The sequence below is a fragment of the Phascolarctos cinereus genome, unplaced genomic scaffold, assembly GCF_003287225.1.
Source record: "Phascolarctos cinereus isolate Bilbo 61053 unplaced genomic scaffold, phaCin_HiC Scaffold_2;HRSCAF=192, whole genome shotgun sequence".
Lineage (NCBI taxonomy): Eukaryota > Metazoa > Chordata > Mammalia > Diprotodontia > Phascolarctidae > Phascolarctos > Phascolarctos cinereus.
This window is the reverse complement of record NW_027555625.1, coordinates 376,645,286-376,664,454: the sequence shown is the minus strand read 5'-3', so window position 1 is coordinate 376,664,454 and position 19,169 is coordinate 376,645,286. Positions and strand designations below refer to the sequence as shown.

Sequence of the window (19,169 nt, the reverse complement as noted above, 5' to 3'; positions counted from 1 at the left end):
TGTTTTATTGTATTTTATCCTATATAAACTTTAACTGTACCACTCTAAGATTGCAGAAATCCTTAAGAATCCTTGCCTGCTGAAAAACATAACAATAAACTTTGCCACCTTGACTTAAAGAATGCTTGAGTCTGTGAATTCATTCCAGATGACCCATCCATCATGTACTTCAGTCTTTGAAGGGTCACAACCTCTCAACCTCTCATACCGCAACACTATGTACCTATGAGATATTATTATATATTAATATTATATTTGAAACAGCATGGATTAACCAACTTCAGAGTCAGGAAGACCTGGGTTCCAGTCCCATATGTGACACATATTGGCTGTGTGACTCTGTGTAAATCACTAGTTCCTAGTGATGAGGTCTAGAGGTTTAGGGGTGCTGGGACCTTGAGATCACGACATACAGTGGGTCCTGCCTGAAAAAAATTTCACCCAAATCTTCCTTCAGCCAGAGACAGAGTTTTATTAGGGATAAATCATACAGGCTAGACTCTTAAGGAATCTGAACATTAGTGATGCCTGTAAGGATGAGCAGGCATGTGGAGGTCTCAGCATTTAATGGGGGCCAGGTTAGATCTTACACTCAAATAAATTTGGGCATTCAGAGGAGGGGCTGGGAGGAAGATCCTGAAGCTGGGATTAGTTTGGGGAGAATTCTGATTACAATGTCTGGGAGACTGAATAGACAATGGGAATAGATAATGAAGGGAACTGGAAAGAAGAGGTTTGAATAGGATCTGGATCTTCATTAGGTTTTTGAAGGGAGATAGGAAGAATCCATAAGGAAAAGCCATTGAGAATATAGCCTCAGGTAACTATTTGAGATCACAGTGAGTTTAAGGGTTTTCTGGGGCCCTTAGACAAATGGTACCCAAATTCTTTTTGGGGCAAGGGGAAAAGGTCTCAGCTTGGGCACACACCCCATCACTAGCAGCTCTCTATAATTTATGAAAGAGTGGTTGGCCTGCATTGGTAAGAAGAATTTCTGCACCCAAAGTTCCAAATACCTCCAGGGCAAGGACTTGCACTTTTGTCTTTGTATTGCCAAATATCTAGCACAGTCTCCATTATATAATAGGTGCTTAGTACATCCTGACTGCATAGATTCTACCGAGGTCTCAGACACAAACTAGCTATGTGACCATGGGTGCCATTCTAAGACTCTAAGTTGTGGATGAGTTTAATCTGAATCAGGTAGAGAGAGTTTCCATAGTCCCCTGCACTGATGAAATAGGTTTGGAACAATGTTAATAACACAATAAAAGTCTTATTTCCATTCTCCTAATAATTTGAACTTGTAGGTTCATGATATTTCTGTTTGAGAGCAGAAAAGGAATCAGTTAGGCTCTATGAAAATGTCATGAATAACATTCTGGTATTTCAGATTTGAAGTATACATTTTTCTCTAAAGTCAGCATGGCATGGTAAACATACCAGCATATATTGGCCTTGGAGTTAGGAAGACCTGGACTGAAGTCTTCTCATGACACACAGTAGTTATATGACCATGGCTAAAACATCTCACATCACAGGGCCCCAAGCAACTTTTTAAGATTGTAAGTTAGTTGGAAAGGAGTTACGTGTTGGCATTGGTGGAAGGAATTTCCATACCAAGATTTCCTTACACTGAGGAAAACATAGGTCTAGACTACTCCACCATCTCACTCCTCCAAAGCCCTTTCTCCTCCACCTCTCTAAATGTATGAGGATTTTTTTCCCCATTTAGTTAGTGCAACACAGCTAATAACCACTTAAGTATACAATGAAAGTTATCTTTGATTATATCCCAAGAGGAAATGTTTTGTCATTAATAGGATAAAGATCAATTCCAATAAAATACTGTCTAAGGCAGGTCTCAAATGGAAGGTTCCTGACTTTTGTTGTTGTATACTTTGCAGGTAGCTAGCAACTCTATTGTTAGAGGGGTGTGGGGTGGAGAAGCTGGGGAATTTAAATGATATGGCAGCATTAGAAGAGCATGAATTTTTCAGTTCACAGTACAAGCCAAAACTTTCATGTTCCCCCTTGGATCTATATAATTAAGAATCTTGTTAAAACGTGAAGACTGTTTTCAGAAATCTAATGTCCTCTTTCCAGGAGAAGATGCCCAATAATCTTAATTAAGCCACCTAAGCTTTGTAGGCCTCAGTTTCTCCAGGGACACAGTAGAGGTCATGTTTATTTCCAAAATACTTAAAGATTTTTTGTGAGAGTAATTACCCTCTTTTTCATATTAAATTTAGATCATGGTTGTTTTGATTAAATTTAATTAAAAAGAAATCAAGCCACACAATAGAGGATTGAAAAATCTGACTATCTACAATGCATAAACATCTAAAATCCAGACTAGCTGCCAAATTCTACTTTCTTCTACATAATACTTTTGCAGAATGGAAATAATAAAAGATTTGAAGAAAGCACTGTGAAATAATTAGAGCAAAAGTTTATTACATATTTTAGCCTCTATTTTAGACCACATAATTTCTTTTTTTTTTAATAGAAAGAAGGGAGGATTTAACCTAAGTAGTGGGGAATAATTACAGACAAGGTTCATTAAATATTTTAATAATATTTGAAGCCTGTGTTAGATATAAGATATTTTTCTCTGTTACAATATGTTCTGACCATAATTTATGCCCCATATCTCACAGATCCACAAACAATTTGATCTCATAATTATTTAGGTTCTCTATCTAGTATTGAAATTATCTTAAACTGAAAGGCAGTGTGTTATACTGAAAGGAACATTACATCTGATTTGAAACCCAGATACTCTACTAACCATATGTGACCTTGGATTGATTATTTCATGTCTCCAGGCCTCAATTTCCTCATCTGTAAACATAGATGGGCAGAACAGACTTCATAGTTTCTGTAGAACCTTCAAGCTCTTTCTGTGGCTCTGTCCTTGAAAAGAAATATTAACAAATATTAACCAGTCTTTCTTCCCTCTTACTACAATCTTTATTATTAATCTACTAGATTTAAGAGGTCAAGGACCTGGATTTAAGTTCTAACTAGTTCTGCCTTTTAGAACTTATATGACCTGGAACAAGTCATTTGACCTTTAGGGGTCTCAGTTTCTTTCTCTGTAAAATGAAGTGGTTAGACTAGATGACCCACCTGTAAGGACTCTGAGCTTTAGACCTAGGACTTAATTCTCAATGAGGGAACAGAATTATCTGCAACGTCATGATAAGTAGAATGTCATTAGATTTGAAATCACAGGACATAGGTTCATATCCAAGCTCTAGCACCTTCACCCTGTGTAACTTTATATAAGTAATTTGACCACTCTGGGTCTCCTCATCCATAAAATGAGGGAGTTGGACTCCACGACCCCCAAGTTCCCTTCTATAGCTCTAAATCAATGAACCTATAATCCTTCCTAAAATAACTAACAGTAGTTCCAAAGTATACAAAGAAAGAACCACCTTGAGGGGACTGAGTGCTAGCTACCAAATTCTTCCAAATAAATGAAGATACTTCTGACTATTTTAAGACTTAGAACAGATTGAAAAGTCACTCACTCTTCCATTTATTGACACTAAGAGCAGACAATAGTAACAGGAAATTTATTACAGAAATTTAAAGCAGAAAATTAATTTTTTGGTCTTTTTTCTAAGTAGATTTCAGAAGTCTCAGGTATCTTTTCCTTTCAATATGCTCTTTCCTTGGAGCATATCATTCATTTATTTATTCATTCATTCATTGAATAACAACTTTTCAATTAGTTCCTTAGGAATAAAGCTCCATGTTGTTACATTAAAAAATTAGCATTAGTGACTCCATCTTGCTTTTATCCACCATTTTGTGAGGTTAAATTTCAACTCCATGTAAGTCACATAATTTAAGAGGTTTCACGAGAGTACTACCCCTCCCCACTGTCCCTTGACTTAAAGAATGTCACAAGAATGCCCCTCTTCCTCTCAACTCAGTGTCTCCTGACTCTTCTTCACCAGTGAGAAGCCAGATATCTCAATCCCTACAATCCTATATTTCCTGTTTCCATTCTCTCCAAATTGAATATTAACTGTGAAAAAACAAACTCCTAAGTCCTTTATTTGCCAAAAGCCTTGGACTCAGTTCATTTTGAAACCACATGCATTGCTAACTAAATCATTTGGATAAAAATTGTTTCTTTTTTATTCCACCGTAATAGTTATGGCAACCATGAAGGAACTAAGACTTCAAATCTACATGTGGCAGGTGGACCTTTGTCAAAGGAACACTCTGGAGCACTTGAGTAAAGATTTCAACTATGATTTTCAGCAAATCACTACCCATCCCTGGACTTCCATATCCTCCCAAACCATGGATCCAGACAGCTACCTCCTTAGAAGTGAGTGGTCCCTAATGAGGGTGCCATGAGGGTCAGCTCTAGTAAACTGAGGAACACATCCTTAGGGAAGTTTGGCATTGGAAAAGAGGAAATTTCCCATTCTGAAAGGGAAGACTAAGGACATAGCTCTAGGAATGCCTTGGTAGAGGTATAATGTAAAAAGCACTCTTAAGAAAGGTGGAGTTTCAAAAGATCTCTAGCTGTTGATATTATTAATCAATATACTGATATATGATGTCAATATGTGATATCAATCTAGTTATTGATAATGTTAAGCAGGGATGTACTCTCATAAACTTTTTGATTAAAACTTTCAGTGAGAGATGAGAAGGACAAACTTAAAAGCACCAGGAGTGCTTGTATGTGCCTATTTTGTCATTTTGTGTCTCTCTTCTTGGTAAATCAAACTAGCTTTCTCCTGTGGCCTGATAAGCCAAAGGAAAAAGAAATTTTTCTGAGGAAATTTTAAAAAAGAAAATCTGTCTATCTCTGTCTTCCTAACTCTAGCCAAGTTAGAATGAAGGGAATCTTTGTCCTCAGTCTTCAAGTAATGTATGGCATTGTAAAACTAATTAGAGACTAAATTTGTTTTCTCTACTGCAAATTTACAAATTATGATTTGAATGTTTCTATAAATGCTGAAATATTTTAGTGAGTTTTGAGGTACCACTCTATAGAATTTGTTTTAAGGAAAAATAAGAAGAAAACTGTGAAAGTTACATGGAAACAGCACTTAAACCTCTTGTCACTCTTTCCCTGAAGAGTGACCAATTAATTGTTTTAGTGCAAGGGGGAAAGGTGATTTTACTCACTAGAGGAAGAGATTAAAAGTCATATTGGTGAAGTTTGAAAGCAAAGGAAAAAATGGGTTTGCAATTTGCAGTTCAATTTATCTGGCACGTAAAAACTGCTTATTATTACCTCTTTTCTACAAGCTTGTTTAAATCAGGGAGCAACTTAAAAGTAAGTAAAATTTAATTTGGAAAAATGTTTTGTGTTATCACAGTATTTCTTCTTTGAATGATATAACAGAATTTAATGGTTTAGGTAAGCTAGTGGCAAAAACCACCGAAAGGTGTTGGAATAGACCTTGGATTTGTAAGCTTTTAAGAACCCCAAAGGCAACAATATCACAATTAATCAGTTTTGTGTACTAAAAACTTGTGCTAAATTGTAAAGGAAAAATTCTTTGGAATAAAGATAAGTTCTATAGATAGTATGGGACATGATTGGAAAATAAAGATGAGAAGAATGAAGCAAGCAGAAGAAAATAAGAGAGGTATTAGATCCAAATGTGAAAAGAAAAAAAAAGAAAGATGCAGTTTTCAGGAGCTTTGATATAAGTCCACTGAAAAGATATATAAAGAAAGGAAGGGAAAAAAAGATTAAGCAAATATAGATGAGAAAAAGATAGGTAGAAAGTTAAAGTTGGAATCTGTTTGCACTAATGCAGTTTAAATGAAGGGTGGAAAGTAAAAGGTTTTGGAATTTTGGAAAAAGATTTGAGGGAGGTTTTGATCTTGTTGAGATAAGAACATGGGAAACCTTGTTTAGTTATTCTTCATGATATAGAAAATACAGAAATGTTTGCAGTACTTAATTATTTGAGGATAACGTCCTCTTTCTTTAATAAGTAGCTTTTCCTGCCTATTTTCCCTATTCTCTTTGACCTTCCCAGAGTTGCAACTGAAAAGCATTAGAGAAAGGTGGAGCTGGATTAAGAAGACAAAGGAATTGATTTGGTTCTTTGAATGATTTAAAAGGAAATAAAGAAAAAATTGTGGAGAGCTGGGAGTGCCACCAAGAATTTTTGAACATGCGCTAACTAAGAAAAATGTACCCTGAAATTTAAGATGCTGCCAGCTAGTGGCCTTTGGGGAAATTGCAACTTAAGTATTACCATCAGTGATAATAAATCCAGATTTTATTTGGTTGAAATTTTCTGACGAAATTAAATCATTATGTAGTCTTATTTACAATGTGATGCATTCTCATATTGGGATAATTGTAGTAAATTAGCACTTAATACAAATAACATCTGCTATTAAGCATTAAAACAATATACAGGAAAATGCATGGATCAAGAATACCTGAGTTAAAGTCTGGTCTCAGAATCTTATCGGCTCTATGACCTTAAGCAAGTTACTTCATTTGTTTACCTTAGTTTCCTAATCTGTAAAGCAGACAGGTAATAACTACCATCTCCCAGGGTTGTTGTGAAGATCATTTGATTGTACAGTGCTTAGCACAATATAAATGTTAGCAAATGTAAGTACTCTATATTGGTTCTGAATGCAATCAGAGTAAAATGCCAAAAGTGATCACATGAATGATTTTCTATGTAAGATAATTTGGAAATTCATTCAACTGAATCAATGTCACTTGCCTGGTGATAGGTTTTGTTTCATATTTTAAATACATGGCATCCTGTATTTATTATTGTTTTTGGGAAATCACTGTATCAGAAATACTAGTAGAAAAGTACCTTCTCTTTTCATTTGGATGCTGTTAGATATGAATGTAGCTGCTGAAAGAATGGGGTAAAACTGTTTGAAAAGCGTTAAATATTTAATGGAGAATATTTGCTTTAAAGTAGTAACTTACTGTGGGGGAAAAGTAGCAAAATCCTCTTTAAGTTGCCTTTTTCCTGTGAGGTTCCTTAGGGCTTTCTTCTTGGTCAAGGTCATAAGATCTCCTCAGCTCTACTGGTGCATGTGCTAACATTCTAAAGTATTAGCTCCCAGCAAAAATGGGGAAACTTGCAAATTTGCAGATAGTAAAAAGTGAGTTTTATCTGAGATTATTTGGCTATCACTTATGAAAATTATGAAATTGTGTCTGATAATAAATAATATGCTTTGAAGTTATGTCTTTGAGCCAACTTAGTAATGATTGGCCATAGATTCAAAGATTTCAACAGGCAATACACATTGGAGATTTGCTATAGTCAGTTTTTTTCCGGGGTCTTTGAATAAGCTATCAGGTATTCACTGAATGTGTTCAGAATCTAACTATTCTTAATTTGTAAATGAAGGATAAATGAAATGTCCTTATATCTGCTCATGGCTAACTATAATTAAAACATAAGAATAATGATAACTTGGCCCTACAATGTGATTAGTGAAATTTTGCTATTTAATATAAAATCTTATGGGACTGAAATTGATACTGTTCTAAGTTTTGATTTCAGGTATGGTTATCAAAATTGTTGTTAAACCAATAATCCATCATTCAAGGGAAATGTCACATGCTTCCCAAACAGAGTGAAGTGTGGGAACTGGTACATGTGGATGTTTGTCCCTGGGAAAAGTTGAGGGGATGATCTTGGCATAGGTTAAGGCAGGATCCTCTTGAGTAATTTCCCCTTATATTAACTGTGAACCTGGTATGATACCCTGCAAATGATGTGGAACTCTTCTGTGTAATTGGCTATTAACTATGATGCTTGCCCAGAATCAAATGGAGCTAAAGGAGTTTTCCACTGTTATGGCTTATGTAAGGTTAGTCTGTATCCTTGAAGGGACAGTCTTGATATATCCATAGCCATATCCCTCATTTTCCTTTCATAGGAAATTTCAATAATCTGCTCAGGTTAAGCGTAGAAGTTTTTGTTTTTGTAGTATTAAATCTACTAATTAATAGAGTGATATTGAAACATCTCTGAGTTACTATAATAGTATGCAAGTATGAAAAATCTTACTATTTCAATTTGAATTTGTAGTCAATTTCATATGCTAAACAACTAAGCATATGACTTCTTGGACTTACCATCTACTTGCTAATAGTTATATATTCATGTGTAAGATTAAGCCCTTAGAGTATCTCATTCTTTCAGAGTAATACGGGAATACTATCCTCAAAAGGGAGAAATAAGGTAAAGATGTTAAAGTTTTTTAATTAAACAGACTAGTAAATCTTGAGAGAGCAAAAGGATTAGACTGTTTTCTTTAAGAACTGTGTGTGTGTGTGTGTGTGTGTGTGTGTGTGTGTGTACACTCTTGATGGCAGTGTCCATATCAGGTACAAAACTTAGGTCAAGATAAAGACAGTAAGTAGTACATAAAACCTGAAATTTTCTGACATCTCAGGTGAATTATGAGTTCCTAATTTTATGTTCTTCTTATAGCACTGTTGTTAACAGGATCAGAACCATAAGGTTTGAGCTGATTTTCACTACATGAACTAGTTATTGGAAAAGCAAATTTAGGAGGTTGTGCTAAATTGCATTGAGTCTTATTACTGGCAAATTCTAGCAGAATTATCTAGGAATCTCTGCAAGTGAGTAGGAACCAGAGAAGCAGATCTACTAGGAGGAACTCCCTTCAGAGCTGCCCTAAGATTAAGTCTTATTCCAGAATGTCCAAAGGAAGATGTTTCCAAGGACCAGAAAACTATCTGGGACATGTGGGACTTAAGATGAAATATGATGATGGAATGGCTATTGGAAGTGAGTTATGAGATTACAAGGAGACTTGATGTTACTTAGCATTGATGGTCTTTATTATATTGCTTTGGCTTTTTGTTTCATTATATTTATGTTTGCTAAGTCTTCTTGGTTACTTTGGTGACATGTAAATCTTCCCTCTCCAATTAGTACATGACAAGCTCTCTAAGTAGTTTTCTGACTTTTGCTGATTGGCCAATAATAGGTCCCAGCTCAAGCATTATTTGCTCATTGTCTGGGTTTTTATGACTCAGAGTAAGTGTAAATAGCAATTTTTTCTGTTTTGGTCAGAAGTCTGAGGGTCTTCTCCACCCATAGTGATTTTTTTGAGGAGGCAAACTGGGCCATCTTTTGCCCTACTTGTTACCTAACCTCTGATCACTTATGGGTGTTACCTCAAGCTCAGACTTGGGAAAGACCTTAGTATAAAAAGGTCAATGGCTCCCACTGCATCAGGGGCTATCACCAGTCATCCTGAACTATGTCTTATCATTGGACTCTGAATGACTCTGAAAAGAGAGTGAAGCTGATAACTTTGCATAGCCCTGCCTCATTTAAATCCAATTCAGTTGCAAGTCAAACATCACCCTCCTGAATTCATTGTTCCTCTTCAAGAATGAAGGATGAACAACAATAATAATCCACCACTTTGTGAAGTTAAATTTGAGCTCCATGTAAGTCACCTAATTTAGGAGTTTTCACAAAAGTATTCCTCCTCCTCACTGTCACCCACCTTAAAGAATGTCACAAGAACACCCCTCTCCATCCCCACTCAGTGTCTCCTGACCCCCTCAACCAATGAGAAACCAATGTCTCAACCCCAATACTTGTGTTTCCTGTTTTTCACTCACTTTAAATTACATATTAACTGTGAGGAACCAAACTTTTTGGGTCTTAATTTACTGAGAGCCTTGGACTTGCTTTGTTTTGCTATCATATAGATTGCTAAATAAATTGTTTGTCTGGATGAAACTCAGTTTCTTTTTTATTCCACCATAATAATATTGAAGACACTAGTTAGGTAATGGTATATCCCATTGAGTTTTTGTTTAGAAAATCTTTATCTACAAATGCAAGATGAATTCCTGAAATTTCTGCAAAGGTAAGAAGAGATCCAATTTATTTTGATGTCTGTAATTAGACCATATTCTAGCAAAGAAAAATGAGGAGCCAATTCAGCCCAGCAAACATTTATAAAGCACTGTTATTAAGGCACCATGCTAGTCAGTAGAGATATAAAGTTAGTTATGACATGGGCCCCAATTTCAAGAAGCTTGCAGACAGAGGAGAATGTACATGTAGACAACACTGGGTAATAGAAATATGATTGGCTTAGATTCAAGTCCTATTTCTCATATTCATTAGTTGTATGATGTTGGGCACATTACCAAAAACAAAAAACAAAAAAACAAAAACAAAAACATAACCCTTACATACCTTAGTTTGCTCATCTATAAAAGGGAGTTACAATACTTGTACTAAGTACATTATCAGGTGTCTACAAGTTAAGTATTTTGTAGACTTTAAAGCCCTACATAAATGTCAGTTATCATGAAGTACATCAACTATCATGATGAAGCTCAGAATCAGATGAGAAATTCAGGAAAAAGGCTATGAGGAATATGAGGAAGGAGAGAGCATTTTCACCTGGCAGAAAGAATTGGGGAAGGCAAACTCTAAGTATGCCCCTGAAGGAAGGAAGAAATTTCAAGAAATGGAAATGGATTCCTTTCTAGGAATGGGAGAAGGTATAAACAGAGGTATGGAGATGATAGAGGGCTGGACAGAAATAGGAGGGTCCTGTATCGCATAGTCATGGAGTTTTTATTTATTTACTTATATTTATGCTATATGTGTAATATGTATCATATATATTTACTTATAATATTTATTTATTATGTATTTACTTTATTTTATAGGCAATGTTGAGCCACTGAAGGTTTTGAATACACTAATGATGTGTTCTTGGCCAAACATTAGGAAAGTTCCTTGGGCAGCAGTGTCAAGGACAGAGCATTTTCTGGAACTGAGTCCAACAAGCTCATAGATTCAAACTATTGAATACAGGTCAACCCTGCTTTGATCAGGCACTTCATAAAAAAATTCAGGTTTTTAAAACAGACAAATTAAATGATGATTATACACAGTACAAAAGGTTCTTTTAAATTGGGTTCTTTAACTAACATCTTTCTTAGTGAACTTAAAATATGCATTGACATATACCATTTCTTCACAGACACATCTACTGTATAAAATAAAATGGACATAATTATTTTTCATTGACCTATATTTATTTCCTAAATTAGTAATTTGTGCTGAAGTTACTATGGAGAAATCCTTAAGCATTAGGCACATAGTGTTTCCCTTTAAGATACCAGCCCACTAAACCACTTACAGAAAAGTAGAAAAACCCATTTATCCATTTTATGGTCTCTGAGTTATCATTTCCCAAACAATAAGCAATTTTGTTTCTTTCAACTTTGAAAATTCTACTTCTTCCTCACACTAGGGGCAGCCTTTTGATTAGATGACAGGGCTAATGCAGCACAGTTAACTTTCTTGCCTGTTAAATTAGGTAGTTTTAGTTTTGCTCTCACCAATGACTAACTATAAATTTCATGAACATAGACTGTAAACTAGAAATGCTTTTAAGCAGTTTCAAAGTTTAAAAATTAGGTGGAAATTTAAGATAGCACTGCTCAGATATTTTTGTCTAGTAATTGAGCTCTAAACTATGAAACACATTGGCCAGACTACTATAAACCTGAGAAAATTCCTCTCAGAAGGGTCTTGCCAGAGTGGGAGATACACAAAAAGAAACAGCCATCCGAACACTACAGTACTCTGTACGTTTGCTCTTTCCTCTGCATATCCACTCAACTTTTTCCCCCCCAGAATACTTTAAGAAATGTCAGGATTCAATAATTTAGCAAAAATGATGTGATAGTTCATGGGTAGATTAGTGCTTTCCTCCAACAAATTCAAACCTCTACCATTCCTTACATTTTCTTATTTTATAATTATACACTTAGCAGTCATCAACAAAGCAAATATCTAAATGTACAAATAAGAAATAACCACAACCACCAAGATTGTACCTAAAATAGTAAGAATTATACTATGTATAGTGTGCAAAACTACAGAAATCACTTTTTGTTTTGTTTTTTTGAGTCCCCTTTGAAACTTTTTTCTTTTTTTCTATGTCCTTTTCCAAATGTTTATTCTTGTTATTATTTTATTTTGTTTACTTAGATTTTATTATTGAGGGGTAGCTAGCATAGTATAGAAGAAGATAGCTGGCCTAAAAGCAAGCAAGAACTGCTTTCAAGCCCCACCTCTGATGCCTGCTCTCTATGAGAGCATGGGCAAGTCACTACTGTTTGTCAGTGCCTCCAGGAAACTCTAAAATTATAAACTGCATTTGAAAAAGAAAAGTTTCCTTAGTGGGAACACCCTGCACTAACTAAATGATAGAACAGATCTGGCTAAAAAAAAATAGAAGTTATTGTTTTTATACAGATGTCAGCTTCACATACTTTTGTCTTATAACTGAGCTCTAATATATAAACTCATTGGCCAGCCTCCTGTATTGTTCTTTTGGTTCTGCTTTCTTCATATTATGTAATTTCATGCATGTTTTGCCTACATTTATTTGAATTCTGCCCATTCATCCATTCTTATACTGTAATAATATCCTATTATATTCAAAGGCTAAATTTGCTCAGATTTTCTCAAATACTGGTACTAATATATTTGCTATATTCTGAGAATACAGTCTTGGTAGTGGGATGGGTGGATCAAAAAGAATAAATTCTGAGGCTTTGTGTATGTAATATAACATTGCCTCCTAGAAAGATTGAGCACATGCACAGCTTCACCAGCAGGTTAATATTAATGATTTTTTCCCCCACCCAAAGCTCTACCAGAAATTAATTTTCCTTCTTTTTTTACTTACTGTTTTTACCCATTTAGCATTTGTATTTCTTCATTCAAGAGCTGACTGTTCATATCCTTTGAACATGTATCAATTTTGGGAGTGGAAATTTTTATGACTTTGTGTCATTTTTATGTATTATAAGATTTTGTAAATTATAAAATCTAGGTTATAGATCTATCTATGGATAGATTATAGATATGAGATTTTCATCAAAATGTTGATATCAATTCTTTTTCCCAATCTGTATCTTTCCTATTTTATTCTGGTTTCCCTTTTTGTTGTGCAAAGCTCTTTACCTAATCAAATTTGTTTTATTTTGTCTCCTTTTATTTCTTTATTTTGTCTAATAGCTAAAAATTTTACCACTCTCACGCTATAGAGATATTATTCTATCATCTCATGATTCTTATGACTGATTCTCCACATAGTTCTTTTCCTCAAATTATTATGAGGCTAGTTTTACATGAATAAGTGATAGCAGAATATTGAGGAGACACATAAACTCAGCATCTGTCCAGCCACATTTCTCCAGTCCTGGGCTAGTACAGTTTATATTTGGAACCCAATTACAGGACTTTGTTTTTATTCTAGTTAGACTTTATTAGATTCTGCTTGTTCACCCTAGCACAGAGAGTACTTAGTGGATCCCAACTCTATAATCCAGAGCATTAGTTTTCCCTCCTAGTTTGTTGTCACCAGCATAATCAATATGCTAGCAATATTTTCATAACACTCCCCGTCCCGGTAATGAGATCACTGGATCTAAGAGAATGAATAGTATGTATATTATCTATGTATCCCAGCCACTCAGAAGAAAATGAAGAACAGAAAGGATCAAGGATAAATCCCTAGAAACAATCTGAGTATCTATCAAAACGATAGTAGAAACAAACACTCTCTTCACAAATATTTGTGACTTGATTACCAATACTATTTTCTCTATCTTCACTTTAAATGTATACAATGAATCTTAAGGCTTCTTCTGCCTGAAACATAGTTTAAAGAAAAAAAGAAAAGAAAAAAAGAAAAAAACAACTTCATGGATCTCTTTTCCACTAGCAGAGAGGGACTTGGGGAAAGTGGGGGAGAAAACTATTGCCAAATACATCTTTGTAATCTGAGGGGGGGAAACGTTTCACAAATCTCTTTGTTTTTTTAATGTCCTTGCTCGTTGGCTTTGGCAGCTTCAACCTCTGCCTCCATAAATACTCAGGAACTGTTTAATTTGTTGATGACTGTGATAAATGTTGGACTCCACATTGGCAGAGCCAACAGATAGGGAAGCCTGACTTTTAGATCTATGATCAGGCGGTGCTTTGATGATTTCAACCAACCTCTTGAATTTTTTTTTCCAAGACATTTATTCAGAGCAAGCACAAGACAGAAGATAAAGCTGTGCAAAGCTCCAGGTCCTTAACTGAACTAGAACATAGTTCTCAGTGCCACTTTGGCGGTAGACTGTTTGCTATTGCAGATACTGTACTACCTTTAATCTTTATTTGTAATGTCAGTCTTCTTTTCATGCCACCAATGCCTCTTACAAAATAAACAATGATCACCTGGACATTTTTAATCTTTAATTTATTCCAATTACAATTTTATTTAAATTTAACCTTTTCTCAACTTGGTGGTTACAAAGACAGTTACACTGGCAGGGAACTGCAGACTCCACTTCTTGAGCACGGTCTTTTCTGCTTTACAAACATTTCATTCAAGAATGTATGATGGGGAGAACTAGCCAGGAGCAAATGAGGATTTAGGAGCTTCTTATTCAGTGTTATTGACTGAACTCTGACTAATGGAGGAAGCTTTCTGTGCCCCACTAGCCAAAAACCACAAGGCAGTATTGAGCATACTGAATTAGAGCAAAAGAACTCAATTAGCCCTAAAGCTGCCATTTTGTACCTGTGTAACCTAGGGCAAGTCACAACCAGCCTAATCTTCAATTTTCTCAGCTGTAAAATGGGATTGGGCAAATTAAGGTCCCTTCTAGCTCCAGGATTACTCAGTTATAACCACAATAAGATAATAGGGGCTTAGCCTCCCATGGGGCAACAAAACTTAGGAGACCCCAAAATTGAACAAATGTACTTCTTCCATCAGCATAAAAACAATTAAAATTAACACCTTGTTAGTAGAATCTTTCGTTTAAAATAGAAGCTATAGTAACCAATTGCCAAATTTGCTATATTATATTTGTCTTAAGTATTCATTTTTCACATCATGAATTATTAAGTAGAGTTGAGATTTATGATGCCTTACCTGGTACCAAAATTGCTAGTTCTAGTTGAAAGAAGCCGTGATTTAAAATGGTCCAAATCCTGTCACTGACCATGTTACTAGACTAGAGTCACCTGTGGCTCCAAGCACTGTACCATGCCCAGCAACCACATCCCAGTAAAACTGTCTCAGCAGACAGGCTAAACCAGGATGAGGGTAATCAACAGGCCTCAAACCTGTTGGTGAGTTAGGCGGATGTCATTTCCCATGCTTACCTTCCTCTCAAGCAAAGCCTGTCTCTTCAACTTCTTCCTGCCCATGTGCCTTTACTCATGATATTTCCCCCTTTTCTGCTGCCTGGGGTGTATGAGGTATTCAAGAAGAACTAACACCCCTGATGGGAAGACATGCTTATCCACCTTTGGTGTCTAACTGGCATTCAACTTTCACCTGTGGCTCCAAGAAGCTGGAGCACACACAGCAGCCATATCCTGGTAAACCATTTCAGTAGACTGACCAAACCAAGTTGAGGGTAATTGAAGGGTCACAAACCCATTAATGAGTTAGGGATGTCTACCCCACGCATATGAAAATTTCCCCTGGCAGAATGAGTGGGTGAGAAAAAAATTGTTCCAGTGTCCATGAAGGCAGCTGAAGCAGGTGCTGTGGAACACTTAAAACTTGGTCAGACATCAAAGACACTGTACCTTGGACCAATTCCAGTCATCCTGAATTTTGTCTTGCCACAGGACTTTGATGACTCTGGAAGAGAGAGTAAGGCTGACAATTTTGTGCAGATCTGTCTCACTTAAATCCAATTCACATGTAAGCCAAGACATCACCCCTTTCTGTTATTGGTCCTCTTCAAAAATGAGGAATGAATAGCAGCAACAATTAAAGTCAATCCAGTTTCCTTAGCCATCAAAGAGAATTGTACCCAATTTGCTCTTTGAATCACTGTCCTTTCTAGATTGTCTTTTCCTCCCCTTCTTCTGTTTCTGTTTTTCCTCATATTCAGAATATTTCCCCCTAAGTTTATTGAATTAGTATTCTAATGATTCTATATTTTTCAGTTTTATGAGCCATCAGGTCATGTTGAATATTAATTTTTGGTATATCACAATGACTTGTTAGTAGTTAAAATATGAAATTTCTTTTGTAAAGAACACAGCTGTATAATTACAAGTAATTTAAATCTCAGAGGAGCAATTTGTATCATTCCATTGTTAAACATTTGTAATTTATTAACTTAATAATTTGAGTTATATGACAGGTGTATATCTACCTGGTACTGGGCATGGGGAGATATAAGGATCTAAATCCAGCTTGGCCACGTATTTTTCTCTCTGGGCCTTGCTTTCTTTCTCCAAAGTGAAGAGGTTCACCCAGCTGTAATCTCAGTTACCAGGAAGGTTGAGGATGGTGATTCTCTTGAGCTCAGGAGTTCTGAGCTGTAGTGGGTTAAACTGATTGGGTAACTGCCCTATGTACTGCATCTAAATGATAAGAAGTAGGGGGCTATGAGATTGCTTAAGAAAAGGAAAATTGGCCCAGATAAGAAACACAGAGCATGTAAAAGCTGTTATGCAAATCAACTGTGGGATTAGGCCCATGAGCAGCCTCTGTACTTCCAGAATGGGTGAAATGGAAAGACTCTCATCTTAAAAAAAAAAAAAGTATGGGAATTGGCTGCACATGCTTTATTTATAACAAATATCTATAAAAATTTATAAGATCTCTTTTCTTGGAGTCCCTGGCTCTCAACTGAACTCTCCCAACTTTTCCCTCCAAACAACTTTAAAATAACACTTCAAATAGAATTCTAAAGTGGCAGAGCCAAAGAAAGGTTTGAGTGAGATATTTTCTATCCCAAAACTACTTAGGAGGTTGGCAAGAGAAGTATGTGGCACCAAGGTGCAGGCTGGACAGAGCACACATAGTGACAACACCGATAGTAAGCTTTGGAGACAGCTTCAGCAGCCTCAATAAGAGCTTCAGGAGCACTCAGCCAACAAATGGCAAGGGGGTTGAACAACTAGTCAGAAAGAAATTACAGGGGACCCTGAATTGATACTGGGTGCAGAACCATAGCTCATTGCCTTTATGTGATTTCATTTCATAGTTTCAGAGGAGAAAGAAGCACTAGCACTTGTGGCCCTAGGAGAGTGGGGAACCTGGTTCCAGGACCAAGAGGAGTGCTAGCACTTGTAGCTAAAGGGGAACAGGGGCCCTTTCTGGGTAAAGACCAAAGTATGCACAAGGAGAGGTGATCATATCTCTCCTTGGATCAGACCACCTTAGAAACACTGAAAACTTACAGACCCCCAGAACTAGTTCTGAAAACAGCAACACAAAAAAGACTGAAGTTTGAGACAGCACCTCCCCAACCCAAGATGAGCAAAGCCTAACATTAGCCTATAGTTCAAAGTCAAGAAATAGGATGGGGAAATGAGAAACAACAAAAACAGAACTTGACCATAAAAAGCTGCAATGGTGGCAGGAAAGACCATGACAAAAATTCAGAAAAAGGCAATAATGTGAAAACAGCTACATGTAAAACCTCAAAGAAAAAAAAATATGTTAATTGGACATAAACCCAAGAAGAATTCTTGGAAGAGCTAAAGAAAGAGAGAAGAGGAGTAGAGAAGAATTAGAAAAAGAAATGAGAGTGAACAACAAAATTATGAAAAGAGAATTAATAGCTTGGTAAAAAGGAACACGCACAAAAAGTACTGAAGAAAATAACAACTTAAAAAACAGAATCGATCAAATAGTAAAAGAGGCAAAAAAGAAAAAAATTACTGAAGAAAAGAATACTTTGAAAGGAAAAATTAGATAAATGGAAAAGGAGGTGCAAAAGTTCACTGAAGAAAATAATTCCCTGAAAAATAGAATTGAGTGGAGATAGAGCCAAGATGGCAGAGGAAAGGCAGCAACTCAGTTGAACTCTCCTGACATTCCTCTCCAAACAACTTGAAATAATGTCTCAAAATTCTATAGTGATAGAGTGAACAATAGGCCAGAGTGAAGCATTTTTCCAGCCTAAGACAACGTACAAGGTCAGCAGGAGAGATCTGTGACACTGAGTGTCAATAGTGCAGAGTCCACACAGCAGCATCTCAGCAGCCCTTGAAAGTGACTGTGACAGAGGCAGCAGCAGCTTTGGGGGCTCTCAAAATAGAGAGAATAATGGGGTCAGACAAATAGTCTGAGATTCCAGGAGTTGACACTGGCCAAAGGATCATGTTACATTGCCCATCTGTACCTCTGGGTCACAGTTCCAGGGCCAAGAGGAATACTGGCACTTCAGGCTGCAAGGAAACAGGGGCCCTAGTAACAGATCAAGCTCTTTTGCCTTCCAGAATATCATATCCCAAACTTTCTGCATTTTTAATGTGGAAAAATTATAATTAGCCAAGTGAAAGCTAATGACTCCATGAGACTTCAAGAAACAATAAAACAGTCAAAAGAAAAAATAGAAGAATATGTGAAGTATCTCATGTGAAAAACAACTGACCTGGAAAGTAGATCAAGGAGAAATCATTCCTATTAAAAGCACTAGAAAGCATAAGAAAATTAGGCAAGCATGGCGCTCACTTCAGCAACACATATACTAAAATTGGAAGGATACAGAGAAGATTAGCATGGCTCCTGTGCAGGCATGACACACAAATTCGTGAAGCATTCCGTATTTTTATCACACCTATCAGATTGGCCAACATGACAAAACAAGAAAATGATAAATGTTGGAGAAAATGCGAGAAAATTGGAACACTAATGCATTGTTGGTAGAGTTGTGAAATGATCCAACCATTTTGGAGAGCAATTTGGAACGATGCTCACAGGACTATACAAACGTGCATACCCTTTGACCCAGCAATAGCACTTCTAGGGCTATATCCCAAAGAGATCAAACAAATGGGAAAAGGACCCACAGGTACAAAAATATTCATAGCAGCTCTTTTTGTGGTGGCAAAGAATTGGAAACTGAGCAGATGCCCATCAATTGAGGAATGGCTGAACAAGTTGTGGTATATGAATGTAATGGAATATTATTGTGCTATAAAAAATGATGAGCAGGTAGACTTCAGAAAAAACCTGGAAAGACTTGTATGGACTGATGCTGAGTGAAGTGAGCAAAACCAGGAGAACATTGTATACAGTAATAGCTACATTGCATGATGACTAACTTGGATAGACTTAGCTCTTCTCAGCAA

At 36.2% G+C, this 19,169-nt stretch overlaps 1 non-coding gene across 1 annotated transcript; it reads left to right on the top strand.

Annotated features, from left to right (window-relative positions):
* Positions 1-18,541: 18,541 nt before the first annotated feature.
* On the top strand, positions 18,542-18,648 carry LOC144456125 (U6 spliceosomal RNA). The gene has a single exon (XR_013485026.1). It is a non-coding gene; the product is annotated as a U6 spliceosomal RNA (small nuclear RNA).
* Positions 18,649-19,169: the final 521 nt, after the last annotated feature.